The following is a 22,836-nucleotide window of genomic DNA, read 5'->3' as shown; positions in this document are numbered from 1 at the left end:
ACAGCAACAGATTCAATCAACTATGGATATTATTTGTATCCCCTCCCATTCTTTTAAATGCAGTTATAAACCCCAATAATACTGTACGTCAAAGCCATCTTTCAAATGGTTCTGGGATGGGATGAAATTTCTGTTTCCCTTACTTTTTCCTAGCAGGGTTATTTAGTTTTAAAAAGCAAAACTTTTCGTTTTCCATAATGTTCAGCAATTTAATTTGGCCATTTGAAATACCTTTGCTGCTTTAAACTGCTCAAAACTCTGAAGCCCTGAAATGTCATATTAACATTTCAAAAGGCACAGCATTAAAGGAGGTACACTTCTTTACGGCAAGCAGGCAGAGTTTTGTGGAGCACTTATGTGGGAAAGGTCAGGGCAAGATATGACCTACATTCAGTAGGAGAACAAAACTATGGCTCTGAATCTCTTATCTGAGAACGTACTGCCAGAGGAAAGTCCATTATAGGAATTGTACTGAACGTACACTAAAGTTCAAAATTAAGAAAAATGTCATCCAACCAAACTAATTTTATCAGTTCATTATGACAGCAGGAAAAGCAGGCAAGTGTTCAAAAGAAAAGTTGTTTTCTTCTCAAACCCCCACAATATGCTTTCATAAAGTTGACAACAACATGTCTCATTTCAAGCAAATACAGAAATGCTTGTGCTTCCTTGTCAGCTTTTTTTGCAAGGCACGACTAAAGCAGATTTCACAAGACTCCCAGACAGTGGAAGGAGAAATCTCACAGATCAGAAAGTGAGGTACTTCAGTGTAATGTACCTAACAGATGTTTCTTCAGTCCCTACTTATGGGAGACCTTTATGGGTCTAATATCAAGATAAATCACATTACTCACCTAATGTGGCTGTGTGAGAGACTATGTACACTTACAGTGCAACCTTACTCATTTTTGTTCAGACAAAGAGTCCCACTGTGTAGGTAACTGTCTACAGGATTGCAGTCTGAAGCAAGAAAAACTTTCTCCATAAGACTTCCCTCTTGATACTCTTATTAGATGTATGCAACTCATTAATCACTCATTAGTCTAACATTATACCTTTCAACACAGGGAAATTGAGAGACTTTGGGATTTAGTTTTGTTTTCATTGTAGATAAACAACTTTTCTGATGCAATCCACAAGACACTGCTAATCATTTCTTTTAAAATGCTGCTGCAAAAGGAACAGGGAGCAGCAGCCATATCTTCAGCATGATGTTATTTTAACACTCCTCTCAAGCTTTTCAGGCTTATGATTTTGGGGGATAATCTGACCAGCCGATACCTGTTTATTTTCCTTTGACATTCCTAAAAAGCAAACACAATTGCAGGAAGAACTGAAGGAGCCTGCTCACATGAAATCATGGAATGAGCAACTGGCACCAGAGCTTCAAGGGGGTTTCTACTATGTATTTTTACTGTTGCTATGTACTCATTGGCCCTAATTCTATGGTTTGGATAAGGTATGAAATAGCTGGAGCCCAGAACAAGTTAAGGAAGGTTGTAACCACAGGCTTTCGTTTCTCAGATCGAAAGCTGTGGTCCAAAAATGTGCTGGCTGGTTTCAGGGGCAGCTGCTGGCCAGATTCATACATTTCTAGTTTTCTCCTTTCCTACCAGCAGTATTCAGTGGCTGGATGTATTTTACGGCGTAGGACTTGCAGGCACAAAGAGAACAAGAAGTTACAGCAGTATCTGCCTAGCCTGCTTGCTCTCTTTACAGCTCTGAGCAAGCTGATGTCTGGGCTTTCCCCTGAAACTTCCTTGAAATGCAATGAGACCTCTCATACTAGTATTACAGCGTTTTCCAGGTGGTTCCCAAGGCAAGCACCCCAATTACGGCACCTAAATGATGCCACAGTTTGGGGAACTGGGATGTGCTGTGGGCTTGCATACCTCTTCCTCCCCTTGCAAACTCAAAATCCTTCCTATTCGGTACAAACCAGCTTGGATAGCTCAGCTGGTCAGAGTGTGGTACTGCTAACGCCAAGGTTGCATGTTCGATCCCCAATAAGGGACAGCTGCATATTCCTGCACTGAAGGTGGTTGGGCTAAATGATCGCCAGGGTCCCTTCCAACTCTAGTATTCTTTGAAACCAGTTGGTTTTTGCATCTGAACTGGGCAAGCAGTATGCAAGCAATCATCTGCCTCCAAATGAACTGAAAACCAAAGCAGATTTTTTCTCTCTCTCTTTGCAACTATAGTTTAGGGCAGCCTTCTCTAACCTAGTGCCCTCCAGATGTTTTGAACTAACCCCCTGCACAAATGCTGGGTAGGCATGATAGGAGTTGTAGTCCAAAACATTTGGTGGGCACCAAGATAGGGAAGAGTGGTCTGGCATTATGAAAGAACTAAGTTATTATGTCTTTCCCAATCTAGTGATTTGCCCAAAGCCTCCCAAGAAACGACGCTGCTGACCACAATTTTGACTTTGGGTTTTCCACACCCAGCCCCAATGCTTCCGCGACTGCAGTGCCCTGGCTCTCAATATATAAGTGGGTTATGAACAATATTTTCTTTTATACAGACAACATGCAACACTAGGTTAAAAGATCAGACAGGAAAATGTCTACCCAAAACAACGTGGTTGCCAGTTACAGAACACTGACAGTTAAATACAGAGATTGAATGTGCAAGAAGGAATGTTTGCATACTTTCTCAGCACCATATTATGAGAATAAAAGGCCAGTTCCTATCCAACCCATGGATGTCTTAAATGCAAGTTTCAGATTAAAAGAACACAAATGTTTGAGCTACAATGCGACAGGTGGGCTTCAAACAACTCTGGGCAAAATATCCCACAGACACACAGCTTTATATGGAAGAACAGCGTCTTGAAATTTATTTTAGTAATATCAATTTTTTTTGGGGGGGGGGAGGAATATCCAGAAAGAAAGTGGGAGGAAAGATTCAGGATTTCTAGACTCCCCAGCCCTCTAACCAAGAATCACATTGTTAGAGTGGGAGGAAGTGTCTGCTCTTTGTGCTTACAAAATCTGAAGAAGAGCAGACTCAATACAGGGAATCCATGGCCATGATTCAAAATAAGCAATTTATCCATGTGTCAGGGAACTCTATGTGCAGGCAGAACTTTCTTTGGAAATATTCTCAAGAGCACGCCACTTCCTAATCCTGAAGAGGCCATTTGTCCTTCCATTTCAAAACTGGCAGGAATTTTTCAGAAACCGGAATTGCTGTTAAGAATACTTAAAGGGAAGTGTAGTTCCCTTACTCACATGTAAGCTACTTCTACAGCCATAACATATAACTCATGCACGTTCAATAGAAAACTTTGGGTGGATGGGCACAAGTGCTGTGGGCACTACTGCCCCTTGTTACTTCTCTTCCACTTTGCCAGGTCACACAACCCCACATCAAACAGACAGAAAGAGAAAACACCCATACCCGGGCATATCTATGCTTTGCTTTACTGTGGGGTCTGGTTAAAATCAGATCCAGTAGAATTAAAATAATCTAGAATTTACATGGTTGTACAAGGTCCCCACAAAACCACCATCAAACTAAAACATACATGGGCAGACTGTACAGTAAAAATCATAAGAGCCAGCGCTTGCCAATTACAGAAAAGCAATTGTCTAGGGCATGTATGGATCATAATGAAAATTTATAAATTTAAGTTTCATTCAGATACATTTGGAAAAAGGAGAGAGGAGATAGAAGGAAAGGTCTCTAGGCTTCCATTGTGCTTCTGGTTGCATCATTAGGAATGCAACAGGGTCCTTTTGGGCTGTGAATAACTTTTTAAAAAGATACTATTGTTTACTTTGTCAAACTAATATTTTTTTGGGAGGGGTGTTTTTTAAAGTAGCTGTCCATTGAAAGTCAGAATGAAGTATTCACCCATCACTATCCATCGAAAGCCTGAACAAATGTGAAATGTATTCGGGAGGGGGGGGGGGAATGGAGAATTTGAATTTTTTGTTGTTCTGTCATGAGAAGCCAGCAAATGTCACCTTAAAAGTAATAACAAATCCTCCGTATTTAGCTACTGCCGAGATACTACTTTGTCAACTACGTTATTTCTAGTAAATGACTCATGAACCCCTACACGGTTCTAATAACTTATTTAAAGTAGCATCGCTTCCTAAAATACATTTTAAAAAGAAAAGACAGACCTACCAGGATTGCTATTCAACTTGAAGTTGAAACAATTTGCATTCCAGGGCTTAACAACATTCCCTCACTTAAAAAAATAAACCAAATCTAGATGTTCCCTCCAACCTGATTTATTTATTTTTTTAAACATGTAGCCTGAGAAAGAGTTCTACATAACTTGAAGGTTCACATAATTGTGAACACTGTTAGATGGTGGTGAACGTATTATTTTACTGACCTTGCCGGGCATAAAGTTCACAGCCATTAGATGCAATTCAAACCAAGTAAGATTCTAAAACATAAAACATGTCTTTTCTGGGCAGACCTCTGAAACAAGGGTGTTGCCTCATGCCAATGGATTAGTTTGTCTAATTATAAGTTGTTACTAAGAGGTTTGCCTGACAAATGACTAGGCAATAGGAGTATTCATTTCAAGAATGCTGTGATTTACTGTGTGGGTAATTGTAATAGGGAAACACGTCTAATATCTCACCCAGCGATCCAGTTAAATTAAGAGCATAGTTCTGCCCTCAAGAAGAACGCAGAGGATTTTCACTTAAGTCTGTGGCAATTACATCTATGTCTTCCCAAACCCATAATCTATCCAAAGCAAATGTATTCCACCCACACTTACAAATGTTAATTAAATTTGACTCGAACATTTTTATTTAGGATTGGATAGGGCTTATCAGAGGATCATAAAAAAAAAACCTGATGCAAAACATTTACAAAACTAGCCCCAGAAACTCCAGATATTGTGATGGAAACCAAGAGGGATGAGTAAAAATAGTCTGAAAGCCTCTGCAAATACTCCAGTTTGTATGAGAGGTGATAGTGCGACAGTGTAGGCAGTAATGTTTCAATTGCATATAGCGTCTAAAATCAAGTCGCACAAAATTTCCCCAAGACATTGTGCTACTGTTTCCTAATCTGTTCTTGTTCCAATAATCTATAATGAGTTGTTGCAAGGGTAGGGGAGAAGAAGTAAGTAAAGATACCTTTTCGATACCTCCCCTAGCTTTCCCGATTTAGAAAACAAAGCGGTTCTTTATGGATTATGTTGCTAGTGTTTTTCATGCAACAGGAGAGGAACTTGGGTAACAGAATCCATGAGATTATAAAAATAATATTCTACTTAAAAAAAAATCACTTATTTATAGCAGTAGATCTAGTCCCTCTTCCATGGAAGCTAACTTTCTTTAACTTCTCATTCCATGCTGGGATTATCTCCCACTAAACATAACATCCAGGTTCTTGCATTTAGTCAGAAGGAAGATGTCAGTCTGTACCTGTGCAAGTTTCTTGGTGAGGTTGATGGACTTCAGTTTATAGGGTATGTTCACCACTTGCTACATTAAAAGAGGGCATACTGGAGAAAACGACAGCAATCCTCTAGAAGCAGGCTTTACACCCGCTGTGTGGATATTGAGCTTCTTGCCCAACGCATGTAGTGTTTTAAATTTGGGTGAAAAAGCTCTTAACACTTTCCCCTGTTAATGTCAGGAAATACAGTCCAGTGAAAGTACTCTGGGACTTTTACATAGGTCCAACTTCCTGCTTAGTCACAAATTGAGCACGCTTTGGTTCCTTCACTGTAAAAATGGAAACAGCAGTGACTTACCTTTACCTGCCATAGGGATGAGAAAATAAAGGCAGCATATGCATTACACAAATGACATCATGAGAGTAATAATAATTACTTTTGTGAGCTGTGTTAGACAAAGCAAGCATGTTGCTAACTAAATGTTAGCACCACTAATCTACAGAAACCCTCAATAGGTGCTGTCCCATTTTCTGTTATTTACTCTAACACAGTCCAATCAAAAGACAATACAGTAATGGAGGTTTGCTTTGCTATGGGACATGCAGCACCTCCGACAAAATTACTCAACTTAAATCTGACTGCACAGAAAATTCCTATAACACTTCTTTCTGGTACTGAATTTATTTACTTTAGAAATCGATTTGCTCTGTCACTATTTATTGCCGCATGCTGTTCAGTAATTCTCAGAACCTGCATGAAAAATCACAATGTTACACTTGTTAAATTGACCTGATGAAGTTAGGACACCGGTATATGAATCACCCCAAGAGGCAATTCTCCTAAATTCATGCTCTGCGTAACGCTGCTAAATCAGAAGAAAAAGCAAAGTTGGTTGTACCATATGTACCCTGCAGAGTTTTCAATTGATTGTATGTAGTTCTGTATACAAAACATCAATTAGTTTTACTTTCCTGCTGCAGCTTATTGCCAAAATGAGATGTTTACGACCTTTTAAAACAAGGTGGATTCAGTAGTTAAAATGTTAGAAGACGTAATTAAATACTCTCTGGAAAATGGAACAGTTTCTCAACAATATTCTAAACGAGGCCTCAACTGGTCTGTAGAAGTGAACTGAACGTAAAGCGTTGCTTCTGTTTCCCTTCTGAGTAGCGTACACCCACACACTTTCCCCAGTTTCCATATAATTGGAAAAGCAGAAGCATTTGATTGTAAAAGTTGTATGCCCTGACTCAAGTCAGTTGAGTACACATTTTACTTGCATCAATAGCAGAGTGGAAGGCTGCCAGTTTAGTGTCTTGGCTGGCATTCAAACATGCTGATTACTGAGCTCTTTAGCTTCTGAGTTCACTATAAAAAACAGCACAACATCCCTCTCAAAATCACTTCTGATAGAGGCCTTTAAGCTCAGACTCAAGGAATGAAAGGATGCAAATGGTATTCAGCTATTTCTTTAAAAAGGTATGTTTTAAAATTGTGCTTTGGCTTTATATGCATTTACAATACAGAGTATAACATTTTATCCAGCCAAGCAAGGTTTCCATGCATACTTACAGCCAGAATTTGCTCAAATCACCTAGAAAGGTGGAGATTTACATTTACATTTTTACATGTTACTTATAAAATTCATAGCACATAATCTAATTCCTCAGTTGTTCAGGATTGAGCACAACTGCTGCACCTAAAAGCTTTCAGTCTCAGGCCACTAAAAGTTGTCAAGTAAACCCAAGTGAAATGCTCTTTAAAGTCCCACTATCCCCAAATTTCTCACCACTGACAACGTAATTAAAAAAGGCTTGCCACTGTTTGCATAATTTGCACATTTGCTGTCAGTGGAAAAAAAAACCCAGATGCAGCAGATCAAACTGCCTGGAAAATTCATTCATGTTCTATTGGAACTATTTCATAGCACAACGTACAAATCTTTCACAAAATTTGAATATGTATTCATACTGCATATATAGTAGAGGCATATTTGACTACTTAAAATAATTCCCTGGATAACTAACCTCTGTACAAAGATGGTACAAATGAGGACTCGGCTCCTAGCTGAAATTATATCCCTTAGGGAGAGGTCTATGTAATATTTAACCACAACAGATAAACCTACAGCTTCTCTTAAAGTGAGTTACTAATTGCTTCAGTTAATTAATAAAAGACTGGATTTACTGTACTCATCCTGGGAAACCGTAAGAGGAATTCTAAAGCAGCTTCAACACATTTAACTTTTTGCAAATATAGAAGTGATTTTACTTAAAATTTCTGTGTTACCATTACATTCAGCAGCTTCTGCCTCACTGATGATTAGTCTCTCACTGGGGATGATACAGTCCAGACAGTACTAGATAAGTTTATTTCCACGGCAACCCATCACCCCTGGCACCCTCCACCTAAGTTTTATAACCTCCAGGCAGGTGAGTTGGGGGGGGGGGCTAATTATTGCCCTATCTTTCAATTTCTGCTTAATAAAGGTGCTCTCTCTCAAACCTTATATACCTGTGGCCTTAAGATGGGTTGGCACTAGGCAGGGGTTTTTTTCTGGGAGAAGGCGAATGCTGCCCCTCCTCTTCTTGCTCTCTTGTTATCCGCAGGGGTGGCAAAGAGCAGCACTGAGTTAGCACCCCCAGACTGCCCCAGAAGTGGGAGCTAGGATGCCTACTACTGAGCAGAGATTTCTTTGGTAAGGAAGGCTCCAGCATACTGCTTCAAGTAACTTCTGACAGCATTTTGTTAAAAAAGCTCAGCAGCAAAGCTGGAATAGCAGCAACAACAACGATGATTAATAGAGGTGTTGTGTAGGATTAGGCAGCTCGCATGAGGCTTTTCATATTCAAAATGTTTTCTTTGTGCTTATTTTAAACCCTTATATTGACAATAGCAGGTTAATCAAGCTTTGAAAACAAAACAAAAAACCCAGTTATTTCTAAATTATGCTTTCATAGGGTTCGCTGGCACTTGAGTGAAAACATGGTCAAGAGGTAACCTCAGACAACTGTCTGGAGAAGGACATTTTTCCCATGCCTTCAATGCTATAGCATGCATTAACCACAACTATTCAGTCTATCATTTTGTAGCTTACATTGTGATGACTTCAGTGAGAAGTGTGTCGTGTCTGCAAGCTGGCATACATTTGCTGAAGTGAAGTTGTGCAGCAGTTCTTAAATCTAAAACATAATTTAGCAACACAGCAATTCTGTAAAATGGAACAAACTAATTTCGGACAGAAAAATGTCTCCTAAGGAATGTTCTAGACTGACTAAAAGTATCTGTCAAAGAGATTTGTAATCAGATCAACGGTCAAATCCAGGGTGGCATACAATACAAAATGCAGTTGTGCAAGGGGTTAACGCTCAGCACAGCTTTTGTTGTTCCTTTGCTAGGCTAAGAAGAATAGTTTAGCATGGTGTGTTGCCCTCTCCAGGAGGCAGCTCAAACTTAATACTTGTTTCAACAGGATACTCCTGACTTGTAAGTATAAGAGTCTGAGAATCTGACTTCATATTATATACTGCAATCCGTCTGCAAGTCAGTTTGAGAAGCCCTAGAGAAAACAATTCCCATTGCTCCTCTGTCAAGGAGTTTGAAACAAACAAGAGGAATAAAAGCATATAAAAGAATAAATGAGTGGGCTGGGCTCCCTTTTGTATATGAAAAGGCATCCGTATTTAAAAAGCCTTGCAGCAAACCTACTGTTCAAATGTTCTTTAAGAACTGCTTTCCACATCCTGATTTTAAAATACAGGAAATTTTTCACAATCCACTCCTATGTTTCAAAACATCTTGTAATGCTTAAGGAACATAACTAGCACCTCCCCAGGTATAAATTAAGGCTTGTGCCTGGCAAGGATAAGAACCTTTGACACAAACCAAAGGGAGAGTGAAACAGCTTCTATTCTGAGGCTCTCCGTCAATGGTGAGCAGCATGAGATGCTGGTCGTGTGAGATGATGGTTGGGACATGGATTGACTACTGAGCCGCAGTGTCTGGAGTGACCCAAAGCAGACCACAGATGTGGAGGGCTGGTGTCTATGGATGGCTTCCTTTGGGTGGATGCCAGCATTTGGGGAGAGCAGACTTGGGAGTCCTAGAAGCTCTGCTATTCGCTATTGTTATTGGTATTATTTGTATTGAATACGTAATTTTAGCATTTTGTATTGTATTTAGGTTGTTGTGCATGGTATTTTTCTTCTGTTTTGTAAACTGCTTTGAAGATTATTTTAGCAGAAAACCAGGATATACAGTGGTACCTCAGGTTAAGTACTTAATTCATTCTGGAGGTCCGTTCTTAAACTGAAACTGTTCTTAACCTGAAGCACCACTTTAGCTAATGGGGCCTCCTGCTGCTGCCGCGCCGCCAGAGCACGATTTCTGTTCTCATCCTGAAGCAAAGTTCTTAACCTGAGGTAATATTTCTGGGTTAGTGGAGTCTGTAACCTGAAGTGTATGTAACCTGAAGCGTATGTAACCCAAGGTACCACTGTAATGTTAAATCTAACCCAATCACTGGCTATTAGCTACTCAGTCATGAGCAAGATTTCAGTGCCCCTAGAGCTAACAGGAAGAAATTCATGGGAGCCATTTAGGGAAGAGAAAGAAGGCATCTACTGTATACTTCTGGTGAACTCACAGAGTCTATACATTGTGATGCGATTGTTATAAGCAATTAAAAGGACTTGTGTACTGTGCACAGATGCCGTATATATCCAATTTTTTTTAAAAAAAAGCATAATTGCAGCATAAAATATATTAAAACTACAACAAAGTCTACTTATAAGGGGCAACCAATTTGGTGCTCTCAAGATGTTGTTGGATTGCAGCTCCCATCATTCCTGACCACTGTGTACACCCAGCACACATGGTGTCCTTTTTGCTACATAAGTGATGGCACTACCTCTGAAATAGGGACTAGAGGAAGTGATGGCTTTTTGCAATTTCCATAGTTCCAAAGGCAGCATAGCACTCAATATGGCAACAGAGGGAGAGCGCTATTGCCTTCATGTGTTATTTGTGGGCTTCTCAGAGGCATGTCAGTGGGAAAGCAGAATCATGGGTTAGATGGCATCAGAACCAGTAATTCTTAGGTTACCCTCAATCAGATGTGGGGAACCTTTAGCCCTCCAGAGGTTGTTGAAGGACAACTCTCCTCATCCCTGGCCATTGACTATGTTTGCTGGGGGTGATGGGAGTTGTAGTTCAGCATTGTTTGGAGAGTCAATGGTTCTTCACACCTGACCCAGATGAACCACTGGTCAGAAGAAGTAAAAACGTTCCTGTAGAATAACAGTGACTTCATCAGTTTAGAGGAATATCAAAACTAGGGGGCAGAAGCGAAGCCTCAATAGTGCCATTCTGATCCCAGTAAACAAGATGTGCACCAAACAATTTGTTTGTTTTATTGCAATCTCAGGCCTATAAATATACAGCTTGAATTATTCACTTGCAATCATGCAGATTGGTCACTAGATGTCTCTGCACTGTAGTTAGAACACCAGACAAAAAAAAACATCGTCCCTAAATTTAAACAACAAATGAACAAGGAAGTTATCTCCTGGTGTTTCATTGCTGCTCTTCCCCCCAAAAATGTGTTAAGAAAACACTATGGGCATTAATTAATAAGAATCTGCAAGCCAGATTTTGTGAGAGAAAGGTGCTAGAGGGAATATTCTTCCCATGGGAACAACTAGAGTGATCAGATTATCTTTAGACCAAAAAATTTGTAGCATTCAGCCTACAGACTTTTATTGCCATATGGCCTAAACTTGAATTGACAGAGACAAATCCTGAACATTGCCGTAAAACCATGGTCCATTGAGTTTCTTTAACACGAACATTTAATTCTCCAGTCTCAGCTCCAGACACCCTGATGCACAACTGCCTCACACTGCAGGCTGATGCACCTCTGCTATTATGTCCAAAGACAACCTGCCTAAGAAAAACTTGCAAGCTGGATACACATGTTCGCCTTTGGATAATATAGAAATTTTGAAACAACTCCCTCACATATATTGGACATAATGTCCAAAGCCACTGTGCTGCCAATCTAGGATCATTTTATTGCATACCCTCCAACTTTTCTCCAATGAAAATAGGGATGTCCTGTTCCATAATAATAATAATAATAATAATAATAATAATAATAATAGTAATAATAATTTTTTTATGCCTCATCCATCTGACTAGGTTGCCCCAGCCACTTTTCCAACATATATAAAAACATAATAAAATATTAAACTTGAAAAAACTTCCCTATATACAGTGCTGCCTTCAGATGTCTTCTAAAGGTTGTATACTTATACCCTTGGCTCAGAGGTTGCATAACTCCATACGCTCCAACATTTCTCTGATTAAATAGGGACATCCTAAGAAAAAGTGGGACATTCCAGGATCAAATCAGAAACCAGGACGGCTTCTGTAAATCCGGGACTGTCCCTGGAAAATAGGGACACTTGGAGGGTTTGTATATTGTGACATGTCACAATAAGTTCTCAAGAAATAGGCATTTCTGCTAAATGCTATGAGACCATTGTACCAATAATTCAATCTTTTCTTCTCTCCTCTCAGGCCTGCTTGCAACTACACAGAGGTCCATTATACCATTCTTCAACTTCCCTCAGCATATTTCAGTACAGTCATTAAACTTGGCTTGTTTGCTGTACCTTCACTATTTTCTCGCACCTGCCCCCACCCTATCTACTCATCCTGTCATCCAAAAATCTAGCGATTTTCCATAGCTTTGCGGCAGCTTTAACTGCTTTGGCCCAGACAACTGCTGGGTTGATCTCTGCCAAAACGTCCTTCCTCTGCCAATTTTTCTAGACTTTGATCCTTCTCATTTCGTCTGGGCCAAGAAGAGAGACTGAACTCATGCTAGTTTGTCAAACAGAATGCCAGGTAGCTGATTGTAAATATCAAAGCATTTATATATGCTTTCTTGGGGCAGCTTTCCTTACAGAAATGAAGGGTAAGATGCAGAAATAGATCTCTGAGCTTATCTTTGTTGCACGGAATTGGGTAAGACATGGGATAAAGAATAGTGTCTATTAAGCAGATTTTTAAAAAACCTATACTTTCCCCCCTCTTCCGTTGAATGCAGAAGATACACTGATGCTGTGGAGAGACACAGACCAAGCCAATTACAGTTTTGCTGGTGATATTATGAAAATACGCACTGGCCTCATTCACTTACCATTTTAAACCATAGTTAACCATAGGTTTCAATGTGAATGCACAACCTGCTGGGGTGCAGGCTGAAATTTTGCTGCTTCATGCCTCTCCCATTCATGTTGGGAACTATGCTATGCTATGAACTATGCTATGTCTTTTGGTTTGCTTCCCCAAAACAAACCTTGGAGTGGGGCAGGAACAAAGTGCCTGCAATTTCAGCTGTGTGCAACAGCATGCTGCATGTTCACATTTAAACCATGGTTTAGCTTAACTATGGCTTGCAACAAGTAAACTAGGCCACTAAATAGAATCAACAAAATAAAACTGGCCAAGGTGGACATATGTAAATGGATCAGGAAGGTAAAAGGGCCTTGCAAAATGTTATTGAAAGATCCAAAGCAGAGTTCTTAAGCTGGAAAATAATTACAATTGCAGCAATGCACATTCTAAAATAGAAAAGTATCTTGGGTTCAAGGCAACACTTGCATATTTGTATAAGCACTACTCAGAACCAAGGGCTAAACATTCAAATGGTTAAGAAGCATCATAATTTTCAAAACATCCTGTATGCCTAAGGCTGGGGTGCAGGCTGAAGGCTATGTTCTAGTAAGAATGACTGAGCTCTGAGAAACTGGAAATCTTCCAGGGACAAGATGGCTGATTATTTTATTAGCAGAAAGATTAACATGTCCAGGCCAGAGATTAGAGATTATTCGCAAAAAGGAATATAACTCAAGACAGTTGTTCAAGAGGGTGGGGCATTATGGAACATGATAACTGGGGGAAAAAGCCAAGAAAATGAGATGGATGAGATCTAGAAGAACATGGGAACAAAAAAGCAAACACAATGCAAGGATTTCCAGTATTCAGAGACTTAAAAGTACAGCAGTATTTCAATCTACAGTGAGGGAAATACAAGGAAGATAGGCATCAGATGTCAGCCTACAATTCTGGATGCTTTCCTGACATCTTTCATCTCCTCCCTGTTTGAGCAAACTGTCATGTTCCCACATCCCAGGAAAACAGCTTTTCTTTTCTTTTTATTGTTAAAATAATTCCACATTAATACACATACAGACATACATTTCATACACCATACCTACATACATACAACATACCTACAACATACCTACACTCAATCCCACAGATAATTCCCATCACCATCCACCACCCCTCACCCTTTGTGTTAGACTTCCAATCTACTCAATTGCAATTGAAAGAAAGTAATAGAAGTGGAAAGAAATTGGAAAACAGCTTTTCAAGAGATTCCAAACACCATTTCAGTCACTGGTGGGGTTATTGCAAGATAGCTCAGGAGACATCAATGAGCATTTTAGCCTCCCTTCTGAACACTGCCCTGGTATCTGTGTTGATGAAGAACAGGTAATAAATATTTTTGCATAAATGAAATAAGGGAGAGAAGGCAGAACTATGTGAGATAGCGTTGAGGGACTCTGCAGGAAATGGATGGAATGAATGACTTCATACCAGAGGAAGCAAAAAGAAGCACAAGCTCACCTGTAGGTTGGCATCGTATAAACTGATTAAGAAAAGCACAACCAGATTAAAACTAAGTAGGTTTCAATATGATTATTACTATTATTTACAACCTGTTTTTAATGTCCTTTTTCCTTCCCCAAGGGCCCAGTGCAGTTATCACAATGTGTGCAGGGCTGTACAAACACAATAAATTTAAAGCATGCCCCCTAGGAACTGCAATTTACTCTTAACAGAGCTACAGTTCCCAGGACTCTTAACAAACTACAGTTCCCAGGAGGGGTCATACTTTAAATATATGGAGTGTATACAGCCCAAGTTTCTCCAAGTCCTCAACACACTGCTCTCTTTGTCCATCATAATGTACGAATACTGAAAGCAGACGAAGTTACAGCTTTCAAGAGCAACGGCCTCCCTAAAATATAGTACAAATCCCTCAATAACACTATTGTCACACAGAGCATTGTTACTGTTCTGTTGTCAACTGCTGCAGCCATAAACAGAAGGAAAATTGTGCTAAACCAGTTAACGCTGAACCAAAAGGCTAAAGTTTTGATGAAACAAATTCACACCGCTCAGAACAATACTTACAGAAATAGTGTTGTAGGCGGTGGTTATAACAGGAATGCTGCACAATAAGTGGATATAACAAAAAGACTCAATGAGCTTTAGGTATAGCCACTGAAAAGCTAATTCCTGTGTGCTGGATGTATAGGAAGGTAGCTTAAAATCAGAAATGACTAAACAAGGAACATCTGTTTCTACAGTAGGGTTTCCCCAACTTGGGTCTCCAGCTATTTTTGAACTACAATTCCCATCATCCCTGACCACTGGTCCTGCTAGCTTGGGATGATGGGAGCTGTAGTCCAAAAGCAGCTGGAGACCTAAGTTGGGGAAACCCTGTTCTACAGCAATGCATAAAGCAAGACTTAGGATGAAGATAGGGACATGTATAGAAATAGAAAGCTGCACACTTGCTCCTTCAGAGGGAATGTTAACCCCATCAAGAACAGGCAACCTCCCATCCATCCGCTCTAGTGAACCACTAACAGTGCCTCTGTCTTATCTGGATTGAGCTTCAGTTTATTGGCTATCATCCAGTGCAATTATCAAGGAAAGACAACGGCCCAGAACATCCATTGCCACACCTTCAGAAGTAAAGGAATAGAGCTATGTGTCATCAGCATATTGCTTATGGCGTACTCTAAAAATCGGGATGACCCCACTCAGTGGTTTCTTGCAGATATTACACAGCATGGGGCATAAAAATTGAACCCAGAGGAAACCCGCATGGAAGGCTCCATGCGGCTGAAGAGCAGTCCCCAAACATCACCCTCTGGAAATGACCATCCAAGTAGGACCAGACCCACCACATAGTGGTGCCACTCACCCCTAACTTGGACAGCCAATCCAGAAGGATACCATGGTCAATGATATTGAAAGCTGCTGAGAGGTTGAGGAGAATTAACAAGGATTCATTTCCCCTATCTCTCTTCCGACAGAGGTCATCATACAGGGCGACCAAAGCTATTTCTGTGCCCAAACTGGGCCTAAACCCTGATTCAAATGGGTCTAGAAAATCAGTTTTCTTCAAGAGTGCCTGGATTTTGTTATGGGTAGAAAGAGGCTTCCACTTTGAAGAAAGCCAACAGAATTATCAACTCCATGTGACCAAATCCTCTAAACATCCCTAAGATTTCTTGATGCTCTGCATATCTGGGAACATTGATAAGTTACAAAAAAAATCTGAATGCCATGCAGTTCCTACACCTGGAGTGGTGGGAGGTTTCTTATCATGTCACCCTTCAGATAATGCATAATGGCAAGTTGGGGAAAAGGAGATGATATGAAGTTAGCAAGAAAGAAAATAGTTTTGTTTTGACTTGACTGAGAGCTGCCCAAGAGTAGGAGGATTTAGGAGAGAAAGCTGCAGTAGTCAACAAGATGACTTGAGAGCTTTGATTTGTGTTTTGGGATGTCAAAACAGCAGTACAACAACAAACGTAATACCGATAGAAAGCAATTTTAGATTCCTAGTAGTTCAAAATGAGATTTACCTATGCCTGTGAAACGGTAAGCTAACAATAAATAGCTAGGAATAGTTTCTACTAGATAAATAAATTCATTTTCTAAAAAGTAAAATTGCAAGTATTTACAAAATGTTGTCTTGCCCCTAGAACTTAGTAAAGATGGATATACAGTAAACCTTAAAGATAACGGAGGGGGGAGGTTGTTCTATTATTTGAAAGCTGGCTGGAAAACATCATTCTTGGAGAAGTGTGAAATAAGGGCATCTCCTTAAATTACCTAGCCCGCCTCTTCATTTCTACATGCTGAACAGCCAAAAGAGCCAAGAGCAATCAATGTAGCTGCTTTCCTTTCTTTCTGCCTCCCTCCTGACCTCTGTGCCATCAGATCCCTCTGAAACATTATCAGCACCTGTAACTCTAAGCATCATACCTGACACAACCAGAAACATAAGACTCATTCTGAAGAAATACAGATAGCACCAACACCATCAAGTGTGCATGAGATCATCTAACATCCCTACCCAATGCACGCAAGAGTTTGCAGTCAGATATTATAAAGGCTGTAAACAGACCTCAAATGGATGTGAGCAAGCATGCTATTCTCAACAGAATAGTATTTCTCCTACTAGGTCTTCATGGACTTACACATCAATGCCATTGAACTTGTTTGGATAGGGAGGGCAGGCTACTTGGCTAAAGATTTTATTGCCGTAGCCGTTTTAAACTCCCTGGAGTAACTACTATAGAGATGACAATAAGTTTCACTAGAATGTCAAACTGATTGGCACCCCTTTTTCCCCTCAGATGAACACAATGTTTACAATCAGATCAGAGTACATTTGAGCTATTGTGAGGCAAAACATTTTCAAAGGCTGCAATCCTATGCATTACCTTCTTGGGATCACTTCTGCGTAAATGGGACTTAAAGGTAAAGGGACCCCTGACCGTTAGGTCCCTGAATTTTAAGGGTGCTTTCCCAATAGCTATACCACGGGTAAAATCAACAAGTGCTTCTAACAATTAAACAGCTGGTTATGCAGTCATATTTATGGTACTGTTATGAGCTTTGGTATGGTGTTGAGCTATATGCCAGACCCCTCTAATCCCTGAATCCAGCAAGCTTTCTACTCATGGGAATAGCCAAACTAGCCCCTCTCTCAACAGGCAGAGCCAGAGTTGAGGGCAGAGTCAGAGTGATGAGAGCTAGAGAGGCAAAGCAGCAAGCTGCGATAAGACAGAGTTACAGAGCAATGTTTGATGTCTGTTTCAATCCAAGGCTGCAGCAATGGGAGAAACAAGACCCTATTGGGGTGTTAATGCTGTGAACCCCTTCATCATAGGCTCAGGCTGTAGGTATGTGTAAATAAACCATATATCATAAAGACACCACTGTCTCCACTGTCCCTCATTCCAAAAGGAAACACACCCTGGGAAAGCAACTGGAACCCCTGGGATCCAACACTGTTCAGAGACAGGGGTGGAGTGCAACAGTATTAATCCCAAATTTTCCTCTTGATTTTCATGGAAAGATTTCACAGATCAGTACTAAGAACATCCTGCCTTCTAGAAGATTTTCAGAATTTCACAAGAAAAGAATCACAGGAATGGTGAAGGAACTCCCCAATTACCAGGTTCAAATGTTCCATTGAGAATGATAAGATAATACAAAGCCATTGTAAGATTAGCTTTGCAATAGGTTTTTTCTCCAAAGCAGGAATGTTTATTGCTTTCCCAACGTTACATTTTTATGCACCAAAAAGCAAAAGTATGATTTCCAAAGGTAGATATGTGCAATGTAATCAAATACACATCCATATTTTTTTAGAACAAAACATGACACTGAATCTTTAGAAGGGTTTATGTTGTTTGTTTTAAGCAACTACTGAAACATTAATATCCAGCCAAAACTAAGGCTTGGAGCCTGGTTGTTAGCTGCTTGAAAACATATTCCCTGATGTCCATGGGACTTCCTGTCAGGTGAAACTTAGTTAAGAGTAGTGTTTCTTTTATTGCTTTCTGGAGTGAATGTGAAACTGATTTCTTTTCCTGGTTAGCTATCTACTTCATGTATGGGATGAAAAATTGCTATGAGAATTTTAAGTCCCCTCCATTATATCTTGGCTAAGAAGGGAAAGTGTGTCCTTACTTCCTCACTCATGCCCCAAACCCATGTAAACATTTACACTAACAGCTTACTGACTGGGGTAAAACAGCCATATAAGCAGTGTGATATCTTTCCTTTTTCTACTGTTTTGCTTTCCTTCATTTCTACCTGGGAGGAAAACAAAGATATGAAAAATACAACTCAAATTTGTTGGGTCTTAGGCCATATGACTGGTAAAGCTCAAAACAAATGGGAACTTCTGCTCTGTACTGGAAGCACAGAACACAAACCAGAAACCAGCAAACAAGGCATTCTGAGTTATTATTCACTTGGTGTTAAATACTTATGATTTTGGCAGAGATCTATTAGTCCCTTGAACCCTGATGTACAGCATGCCTAAAGAGCTATGCCTATTTAAAGGCAAGCAGCAGCTGTCTGTGGCTCTTAATCAAGAATAATGCCTGAGAATAAATCACTGCCTTTTCAGAGACTGCGTTTTTCAAATAACTGCAATTCCTGCTCTTTCTGCCCCATCCCTAAAAATACGAGGTGGTTCACAGAAGAGAGTTGCTTACAAGAACAGAGACATATGGATGCCCTGCCTCTCTCAGCAGTCTGCAGTTTCTGTTTTTAAAAAAAGGCACGAAGTGAGCCTGTAAACAGATGCAAACAAGTTTAGAAGCAGACTAATTCAAAATTTTAAACTGTGTCAAAACTTTCCATTCATTCTGCCATGGTAAAAAGCTGACAGTTCTCCCAAGAGACCCACAACATGCCATTCTCAAGGTCCATGGCAGGAGTACTTCCTGCATTCAAAACGCCTTGCAAAATGTGAATTAACACTTTCTTTTTTATGTCACTGCATAAAGATTTTTGCCATACTCTATTGGGACTCTGTTGGCTGCCAATGCTGTACAAGTGAAATGGTGTGTATAGAAAAAATGTGTGCATGACTCTCTGCCATTTAGTACAGGAATCAAACGTGACACCGTCTACACAGCACATGGACTTGTTCAATGACCGGGCCTGACAATTATCAGGGATGCGGGTAGCGCTGTGGGTTAAACCACAGAGCCTAGGACTTGCCGATCAGAAGGTCGGCGGTTCGAATCCCCGCGACAGGGTGAGCTCCTGTTTTTCGGTCCCTGCTCCTGCCAACCTAGCAGTTCGAAAGCATGCAGTGCAAGTAGATAAATAGGTACCACTCTGGTAGGAAGGTTAAACGGTGTTTCCGTGTGCTGCTCTGGTTCGCCAGAAGCGGCTTAGTCATGCTGGCCACATGACCGGAAGCTGTACGCCAGCTCCCTCGGCCAATAAAGCGAGATGAGCGCCGCAACCCCAGAGTCTGCCACGACTGGTCAGGGCTCCCTTTACCTTTACCTTATCTACATTAAAGCATGTATCAGTGTTATGCCAGTTCCCCCAAATAAGTCTGGAAGTTCTAGATCAGGGGTGTTAAACTCAAATTCATCGGGGGCCGCATCAGCAGTTTGGTCACCCTCAAAGGGCCGGTGGAGGTTTCCTGAATGCATGTAAAGTGGAGGTTTCCTGTGTAGAACGGCCAGTGCCGCTAGAGGGCAGACGTTCTCTGGCTTGTAGGCTGCCGCGCATGCGCTGAAGAGGCGGCTTTCTTGTGTCAAAAAAAAGAAGAAGCGAGAATAAAAGGTGAAGGCTGGCGGCCGGCGGCGGCTACACGGGCCACATGACGAGGTCTGGCGGGCCGGATTCAGCCCGCGGGCCTTGTGTTTGACACCCGTGTTCTAGATCTAAAACTATAATACACAGAGAAATAATTCCCTGGGGAATCAGGATAACAAAGCAGTCTAAGTCCACTGTATAAAGTTGAAGAACCAGTGTTTGGGATGAACTAAATCAGTTTAGTGAAGTTCACTGAACTAGTTCAGAAATCTCTGAAGCAGCTGCCATAATTGCCAGGTGAACTAAAGATGAATTAAGTTTATTTTGGGGTAGAACTCTGAATGATTTCTAATTCAGCCTCACATTCATTCCCTCCCAATCCCCCCCAGCAAGCGGCCTGGACTCTTAGCTTTCATAAAATAAACGAAGTCAATCAGGAAGGAAGGAAGAAGAAAGTTAGAAAGCAAAACTAGAGGCAATATTCTAAAGCTTATTTGGCAGGTGAGGGCAGCTGCTACTAAGGACGCTCAGTTACTGTTGCTAAGCAATCCAAAGAAAGGTATGTGAGGCATTTCCTTATCTGCCCTGCTGAAGAGATGCAGTCTCTTCCAACAGCAGCAGCTTGCAGTGAGAAGTACAGGGACCAGGAACAAAGCAGACAATACACTGTGCCTCTAACAGCTGTGTGGTTGGCACAAACTGAACAGCGTAAGCATTTTCTAGCATGAAAATACTATTATGGGGAAAGCTTCAAAGGCTGACATACATCTGTAATACATCTTATTAGTTACCCATAGCCCCTGATTTAACTTTTGGACCATGTACTTCGGTACAGCAGCTTATAACATTTTGAATACTGAAAATATTTTGCAAACAGTGAACTTTACTCTTTATTAACGACAAACATATTAGGGCTGAACCTGATCTGAACTAGTTTGTTTTGTTAAAGGATGAGCAGGAACGGCAACTAATTCCTTTTTGAAAAGGATTATCTTTAGCCAGAACTAGTTCATTTTTTTAAATGAAATTGTAAGTGTTTAAGTGTCCACTTGTTTCATTGCAAAGTAGGATGATAAGGAGAGAATCAGAAAAGGTGACCCGCCCCCCACAACCTTTCTCCCGACAGAGGAAGAATACTGACAGCAGGGACCCAAACCAAAGTAGGGCACTTTCCAAATTTGTTAACTGCTAAGGATTCGTATAGCGGCAATGCTTAAGTGTCCAGAGTATCTTCGCAAAGGAGACAAATGGGAAGAAAATCTGAACAACTGGTCATGAGCCATGGCCTCATTGGCCATGTCCTCAAGACTTCTTAGCAGCCCTGCCAGGTGCAGTGGACACCAATCATCCGAGCTAATACCTAGACATATCTTGCATGTATAAAAGGAAGCATAACACCATGTGCATTATTTTTCTAAATAAAATTGTGTTCTTCTTTAGCAGATGGTTGGGATCTCACAATGCTAAATTTGTAGCCAAATATATTTGCTACCATCCAAAAGAGAAAGAATGGAGGGTGTAAGTTAGAGGGAAAAAGATGCTGCTTTGTAAACAAATAATTTCTAGATGGATCTGGCTCCAAGCAGTATTTTAAAATGAGATTTGGCTCTGCATTGTGTCTGGTGGTGAAATGATGTAATTATAGGTAAGAGGCAGAAATGCTTTAGCTGAAACTGAAATTGATTGCATTCACCCCAGAAATGAAAACATCAGTCCAACCCTCAGCTATGGAACACCCTTTAGAAAAATTAGCAACCCCCATTTCATTGTCATGAATTCCAGATTTGTCAGGAGGATTAACCACTTAACAAGTACAATATGAACACATATTTCTAAGTTAAGAACTCAGACGCTGTATGAACTTTTGCCCAAAGTTGCTGTTGTTTTAAATCACTAAGCTGTAAAATTTTAACAGATAAGGGTTTATATAGCAATGGTAAAATTTACAGCTTGATAACGATGACGCTGAAAAATACTATAACTCTAAGAAAAAGAAGTCTAGCATTGCTCTGCCTCATAGACATTATCTAAAGAAAAAAGACCACAACCACCACATTAGGTGAGACACATGTATCCTGATATGATGCATGTTTACTTAGAAGTTACATTTTGCTGCCTTCAATGACATACGTGTGCACAGGACTGCATCCTTACACCCTGATCCTATGTTTGCTTTTTTCAGAAGGAAATTCCACCGAGTTGAATAGGACTTATTCCCAGTATGAGTATTTAGGACTGCATCATACTTAACTAGTAAACTCAATTCTTTGCAGGCAGAACTCAGGGAGACACGCCCCCAAATATATATGTGTGAAGTTAGCATTATTAGTCTCTGGAAGTAGAGCTAGATGCCAAGTGCTGCTGCCTTCTTGAGAGTCAGAGTTGAAATTTATATACAGGTGGTGACCATTTTGCATGGGGGTTCTGTTCCCACCCCCTGCCCCACATTGGCGGAGCTCATATAAGTGTTCATATAAGCCCCACCCTCCTAAGCCCCGCCTCTGTTCTGACCTCTTCTGGGTCCAAAAGGACCCATGCGATGGCGAACACGTGTCATTTGGATGTGCCTGTAATGGTTGCTGTCTGTAAAATAATTATGCATATTTTAACAGCTAAGACAAACAAAACCTTGTTCATATATATGGCACTTTCTGGCATCACATTTTTACTGCTGAAATGCATCTGCTGTATTATTCAATATTACATACTACATCTGAACAAAATTTCAGTTCTTTAAGGAATCATAAATTGGCAGGTGTACCAAGACATAGAACACTTCTAGCTATTTGTTTTGTGAATCTTCATACAGTTCATATCTAAGAGATCGAGCTGGTTATTCATGTGTGGGAGAAATGTCTTCCAAGGAAAAGTGTTACAATGCGAGTGGAGGACTGAAAGGAAAACATGTCCCATATGAAAAATAGGGAATACCACACACTATTACATCATTACGTTAAATAATTCCATAATTATGGTTTCAAGTAGTAATGAAGTGCATGGTGCTCTCA

General features: G+C 40.4%; 1 protein-coding gene across 20 annotated transcripts in view; it reads right to left on the bottom strand.

Moving 5' to 3' along the window:
• Window positions 1–22,836, bottom strand: part of ATXN1 (ataxin 1) — a 224,714-nt gene that overhangs the window by 58,823 nt on the left and 143,055 nt on the right. Inside the window, exon 6 of one of the 20 annotated variants that reach the window (XM_079983271.1) lies at window positions 8,475–8,559. The exons of the other annotated variants lie outside the window; for them this stretch is intronic. The gene's annotated coding sequence lies outside the window, so the exon portion shown is untranslated. The remainder of the gene's footprint in view (window positions 1–8,474; window positions 8,560–22,836) is intronic. 20 annotated transcript variants of the gene reach the window in all.

This window comes from Podarcis cretensis (genome assembly GCF_951804945.1).
Source record: "Podarcis cretensis genome assembly, chromosome: 7".
Lineage (NCBI taxonomy): Eukaryota > Metazoa > Chordata > Lepidosauria > Squamata > Lacertidae > Podarcis > Podarcis cretensis.
The sequence above is the reverse complement of the archived record's forward strand: the minus strand, read 5'-3'. Positions and strand labels throughout refer to the sequence as shown.